This window comes from Zalophus californianus, chromosome 6 (genome assembly GCF_009762305.2).
Source record: "Zalophus californianus isolate mZalCal1 chromosome 6, mZalCal1.pri.v2, whole genome shotgun sequence".
NCBI lineage: Eukaryota > Metazoa > Chordata > Mammalia > Carnivora > Otariidae > Zalophus > Zalophus californianus.
This window is the reverse complement of record NC_045600.1, coordinates 56,971,778-56,978,797: the sequence shown is the minus strand read 5'-3', so window position 1 is coordinate 56,978,797 and position 7,020 is coordinate 56,971,778. Positions and strand designations below refer to the sequence as shown.

Below are 7,020 nucleotides of genomic sequence, written 5' to 3'. Positions count from 1 at the left end.
ATACAATTTCCAAAAGGTTAGAATGAAGAACTTTACAACTTATGGAAAGCGTCAAGGTCAGTTTAGCCAACTTTCTAAGAATATTGGGTGTACCCCATCTAGGAAAGAATGAAAGAATATATTGCTTTCAAACCAGCTTCCTATTTGATGAACTAAAGCAGCCATGCAGTATTGTACAGATCGGCTAATGCATTTTTTTCACTTAACTGTAATGGTCACTTATGAAAAAATTTAAAGCTACTAGATAGGAAAATATCATGACTATGCTTTTTTAAACTGCCCAGGGAATATAATAATACTTGCAAAGGCATTTTTAGCCAGAACATTATGAGAATCTTAACAGTTGACAGATGTAATTTGCTCCTATCTTGTCATGGTTATTTTGAATGGGGAAAGATGTGCCATTAGAGGAGAAGTTCTGCCAGCTAATTAGCACATTAGATGTTTTATCAGCCTTGCTGGCTTCCTGCACATAGTATGGTTCAGTATATTCAAGTTTATTTGACATGAGAAAATGGCAGTGCCTTTTACATATGAATCGATATAAGTAAAAGTATATATTACAATGTGCTATGGTTTGAACGTATGTATCCCTCCTCCCCCATGTTATTGTGTTGAAAATCCAATACCCAATGTAATGGTATTAGGAGTGTGGGGCCATAAAAGAAGTCCCAGAGGGCTAGCTTGTCACTTTTGCCTAAAACACAATGACAAATCTCCAACTGGAAGAAGGCCCTCACCTGACCATGCCGGCACCTTGATTTCAGCCTGTGCCAGCCTCCAGAACTGTGAGAAATAAATTTCTGTGTGTTTTTTTTTTTTAACTAAAACAGTTGACAATTTTATTTCCACATTTCACAAGACAAATGAAAATTGATTTTTTTTTTAATCTCACTACTCCCCTGCCAAAACTATTCTCTCTTTGATAGGAAGGAGGAACAAGTCTTCCTTGTCCTGCTGTTAAAAAACACCTAGAGTCACACCACCATTATCTCCTGGGGAAGCAGAACAAGTAATATAAAATGGACATAAAAGAGGCTCCCCCCTCTCCTCATCTGTCCAATCCTGAGTCATTCCTTGCTGCGTGGGTACCGTGTGGGCAAGAGATCTCATCACTGGGGACCCCGGCATTCCTGGCATGTGGCCTCCCATAAGCAGACTCATTCCAGGAGCAGGTCCCGCTGGCATCATCCCAGGAAGAGGAGAGCCCATCATTGGCATCATGGGAGGGCCCCCCATATAGAAGTGCTGGCATCATACCAGGGCAAGGCAGACCCAGGAGACCGGGGGGTAAGTGGGATCCTTGCCTATGCAGGAGTAGGAGGTATCTTTCCTTATTGAAATACAGCAGTTGTTTTGTCAATCAGGCTCTGAGCCTGTTCTTCCATACATTTCTGAGAGTAGTCTTTCACATTCTCCTTGTGTTTCCCACCACTGCAGTGTTTATTTTTCACAGACGGACAGTCCTGGGTGAGATATGTGTTGTAGTGGTCACAATAAAATGTAGGCCTGTTGCTTTCAAATTTCTGTTTTTTATAAGCTAACCAGTCTGTGGTATTCTACAGCCCGAATGAACTAAGCGCAAAAGAAATTGTAAATTATGTTCAAGGTAGACTTATATTTCTTTAATTTGTATTTCATTAATTTTAATGTATTTCATATTCCTGTCTACACCTCAAAGTCCAATGTAAATGCCACAAAGTATGGTATGTCTATCAAAAAGGAGCAATTGAAGGCTAGAGAATAAATAATGCATTCCCATAATTATATGCTATTTTAGCCATTTTCAATAAAGAAAAGGAAAATGCCTCATTATTGTACCATATAACATACTAAAGGCATTGTAGAAATAATGTTTCTAAGTAACTTTATGTGGAATACTGAAATAGGTTTATATTAAATCAACAGTTCAATTTTTAGAAGTATGTAATTTTGCTATGATCTTGTCAGGGAAGAAATTGTAAGAGATTATGAAAAAAAGATCATTTCTAGCTCCATAAGTCTAGGTTTCCAGAATTTTGTTCTAAACTCTATAGGCAAAAATAAGAACATCTGAACGAGGACTATGAGCTGAATATCCTTGTGAATAGTTTTCAAAATAAGTGATCTTAATCTGGGAAATTGGTCTCCTAGAGTTATTTAACAAATTTAAACTAGACAAATGTGGAAAGCTGTGGACTTGGGAGATGATATACACAAAAACCAAAATAATAGAAAAAAATCTTCAGTGAGTGTATGCAGCTCAGTAGTCCTTTCCCCCTTTTGTCTCTCCATCTCTTCCTGTGGTTGACTCATTTCCCTGGCTTAGAAACATTCAGAGGCCTCCTTTTGTCTTAAAGGAGGAAATTTTTACCTGATCTTGCCTGTCACAGCCTCTGTCATTAAATGAGACTTTTATATTCACATGCCGTACACCCACAACTTCATAAACGTCTTAACCAGCTCTGGCTCTTCAAGCGTTATAACTAACCCCAAGCTCTGCACTGGTGTTTTGCCTTTCATTTCCCATCTTTACTGTCAGGAATTGTCACAATCCTTTATCTTATGCACCTAACTTTTCTTTTCCAAGTGGAATTTTTCCTCCCACTAATTAAAAAAATATAGGGGCGCCTGGGTGGCTCAGTCATTAAGCGTCTGCCTTTGGCTCAGGTCATGATCCTAGGGTCCTGGGATCGAGTTCCAAGTTGGGCTCCCTGCTCCGCGGGAAGCCTGCTTCTCCCTCTCCTCCCGGCTTGTGCTGTCTCTCACTATCTCTGTCTCTCTCTCTCAAATAAATAAACAAAATCTTTTTAAAAATATGGAATATGTATATAATACACTTAGGACATTAGTGTCTGCCTTCAGCTCAGGTCATGGTCCCAGGGTCCTGGGATCGAGCCCCACATTGACCTCTCTGCTCAGCGGGGAGCCTGCTTCTCCCTCTCCCTCTGCCACTCCCCCTGCTTGTGCTCTCTCTCTGTAAAAAATAAATAAAAATCTTAAAAACTATAGATATTTTCAGGCTTGTGTTGATTAAAAATCAAACAACACGTGAATAAAGTCCCTTAGTTTACCACCTATGCCCCCATCACTACCACCTCATCTCCTTCCTTTAAGAACCAAATAGGTTTCAAGAATTATCATTTTTATTTTTTCAGAATTTCATTGTCTCAGTATATCCTGCTCCCACTGAAAGCCACACAATCTAGCTTCCTGTCCATTCTCTGCACTGGTACAGCACTCAATAAATTCGTCAATGACCTCTCTGCTGCTTCTCCTGATGGCTATTTATAGTAACATCTCGTTCAATATTTCAGAATCACTTAAAACTGATGGCTACCCTCTCTGGAAAACTACCCTCCCTGAGTTTCCATGTTAGGGTTCCCCTTTCCTTTTCCTTCTGAATTTCTATCCATGTTCCTTCTATTTCTTCTTTGCATTTTATCTCGGCACAGTCCTGGGTTTTTTTAATGTTCTCATTCTTCACTCCCTATTCGCTTGGTGATTTGATCCATATCCAGTGCTCTGACTGCGACCTCTATGGAGATGAAAGCTGGCCTTGTTCTCGTTCTCTTCCAATTCACTCCTTTCACTGTTACTTCTCTAAAGAAAGGATTGGATTATGCCATCCAGTGGCATAAGCCAAAAGCACAGGAACAAGTCTGCTACCCTTTTCTCTCTCGCGTCACCCTTTATTCAGAGCTTTAACAAATCCTGCCAAAATCTCCTTTTAAATATTATTGAACTTGCCCCGTTTTTCTCCATCTCTACCATAATCACTACCACCCTTATCCAAGCTATCATGATCTTTTGCTTGGATGATGCCATCATGTCCTGACTATCTATCTTTATTCACTCAGCCTTTCTTCAATTAGTTCTTTTTTTTTTTTTTTTTTAAGATACACTTATTTATTTTAGAGGAGTGTATGCAGGCTGGGGGAGGAGCAAAGGGAGAGGGAGAGAATCTCAAGCAGACTCCCCACTGAGAGTGGAGCCTGCTGTGGGGCTCGATCTCAGGACCCTTAGATCATGACCTGAGCCAAAATCAAGAGTCAGAAGCTCAACTGGCTGCACCACCTAGGCACCCCTTCAATCAATTCTTTATATTGCAAATGTTAACTTGATTATGTTGCCATGCTCCCCTCCACACACTTAAAATCTTTTGATAAAATCTCATTGTTCTTTGGATAAAGAAAATCTCTTTTAGATGACTTGTAAGACCTTACATGGTTTGTAACAACCAAAGAAACTCTTTAGTTTCTTTGCCCCATTCACAAAGCACTCTTCAATCCTTTGTATCCGATATACTTTCCCAAAATACCTCTTTATTTATTTTTAATTCTCAAATTGCAATTCAAGCATTGCTTTCTCAATGTAGCCTTTTCTTTCTCCATGATAACAGTCATCCCACGATGGTCTTTTAGGATCCTGATAACTCTTGTTTTTAGCACTTCCTCCAGTTAGAACTTTGCATTTTTATCAGTGGTTACAAAAATATCTACCTTTGCTAGTCAACTATTAGTTCCACCGGGAAAGACATTAAGATTTTTGTTCTTTATTATTACATAATTAATGTTCAAGAAATAATGTATTGTATGACTTAATGAATGCCTCCCATATTAGTATCCAACTCCTTTCTGGAGAGTTTATAACTCTGGACTCCATCCCACTTTTATAATACTGCTTTTAACTCTTTGGTACCGGCATTTGCTTCTTGTTCTTTCTCATTCTTGACTCTTAAGCAACCTTCTAAGGACTTGATTGGATTTGCCCTCTGCCACTCTATTCTGAGAAATTGTAGACTAGATAGTGCACCTAGTCTACCACAATTCTAGAATTTGGACAGAGCCTTGTAGTTACTTAAAGTTGCCATTCTCCTTTTCCCTTAGGAAAATCTTGCATTCATGCCTTTTACTCAGTTTACTAGGACATCTGCTCAATAAGATTTTTTAATGTATTGTTTGCCTCATTATTTACAGCCTTCCTCTTCTGTTTAATTGTAGCTACTCCTCAGTCTCTTTGGTTCTTTGAATTTTCTTTATTTCTTATCCTTCTGATAACTCATCTATAGTTACAGCTTTGTTTTTAGCAGCTTTATTAAGATATAATTCACATACCCATATAATTCACTATTTAAAGTGTACAATTCAATAGTTTTTAGCATATTCACAGGGTGCATATCTATTACCACAATCATTTTTATAAAATTTTCATTACCCATAAAATAAACCATGCACTCCCCAACCATCACCCTGCAATCTCCCACCTCTTTCCTGCAGCTTTAGGAGACCACTAATCTACTTTCTGTTCTATAGATTTGCCTATTCTGGACATTTCTTTTAATTGGGATCACACAATATGTAGTTCTTTGTGACTGGCTTTGTAGTCATGATTTTAAACTACATTGCACTGTAATTTCTCAATAATTTATTTCTAGACATAACTCCTCCTCTGAATTCCAGTAATGAATTGACAAATGTGTGGTCTATATAAATCATTCTTGCCGCAGCATAACATACCTAAAGTAGAATTGGCAACTTGACTTTTCAGCTAGCTTGCCTGCCTTTATTCCTTATTTCTGTCAAGGCACATGACATCATAGGCGTGTTCTCTCCCCAACCTCGTGCTTGCTGTAAACCCATCTATTCAGCACCAAGCATGTAGGTGTTTGTTAATTGCTTTTTGAATGAATGGTGATTTGATAGATGCATCAGTTACCTTCTGTTTAGTCTCATAACAGTTGACCAGACCTTCATTTCCTCAGGCATGCTTCCAAGGGTCTTTCTACCCCAATAAGACTTTGATTTGTTATTCTTAAAATATCACTCTCCAATTCCTATTTAGCATATAGTTATTGAGTTTTTGCTGGGAAAGCAGACTCATGCAATTCAAAGAATATAAGATTTGATATTATAGGGTCTGGATCTAAGTCCTAATTTAATTACTTTCCTGCTGTGTGATTATGGGTAGGGTACTTTGGCCTTTTTTTGGATTCAAGTTCCTTATTTGTAAACTGGGAGAGGTGACATTAGTATTGCCTGTCCCACCGGAGATCGAAACATTTGCAGTACCTGCCATAGTACCTATTATATTGCAGGTACTCACAAACATTGGTGGCAAAAGATATTCGAATGTGTTTGTGTGTTATAAAATACTTTCTAATTTACAAGGATTAATTTATTAATTAACCCTGTTTCAAGCTCTGAGAAACAAATAAAAGATCTAAACCATTTTCTGGGAGCAAGAAATACTGTAACCCGTTGGCTTAATACAAAGTTGGATGATACACTTTCATTAAAATGCAGTGGTTCGGTGAGGAAACAATTCAGTGCTTCGAATGTTGGAGTATATTTTTCAATGAGTTTTGAAAAGATTGGTTCATTACTTGTGTTTGTACAGCTTGGGTTCAGAAGCTAGGCTACTCTTACCAAGGCTGATCCTGTAAAGTGAGAGGACTTAAAGCCTTCTCTTAGGGCTACGTAAGGCATCAGGACCTGCCCTTGGTCTGCATTGCTGCTCTTGTCCCTGCTGAGACCCTCTGGCAACTGAATTGTTTCTTCTTTGCCGAGGCAGCCAGGATCCTTGGGCACTAGATTGCTAGAATCATTCTCTCACCACAAGCTCCCTTGTCAACAGTGGAAACTATAACCCAGAGGGAATAATGAGCAACAGTAATTCTCTTGGACTAGATCCCTTCCTTTTCCCTAAAAGCTATGGTAAAAGGTTATGAATCTATGCTAACTGTGCAAAGAATCACTTATTTTGAGATAAAGAATTGTTCTGGAGGTAAGAATTTAGTTTTAATCTTTCGAACAGAGTCTCAGTTACTTAAATTATTGAAATATTCTTGGGCTCCCTTTAATATGGTTCTATAATCTGGTCTTCATATATTCTTATAATTTATTTGCCACTTTATTTTGATGTTAACCATATGATCCATGAAAAATCATTGCCTCAGTGGCCCTCAGACATAACTTTTTTTTTCTTATCTTTTCACTGTTTTTTTTCTTTACACAGGGATGCTTTTATTTTTTTTAATTG

At 38.2% G+C, this 7,020-nt stretch overlaps 1 pseudogene; it reads right to left on the bottom strand.

Moving 5' to 3' along the window:
- Positions 1–960: 960 nt before the first annotated feature.
- On the bottom strand, positions 961–2,509 carry LOC113909297 (annotated as a pseudogene).
- Positions 2,510–7,020: the final 4,511 nt, after the last annotated feature.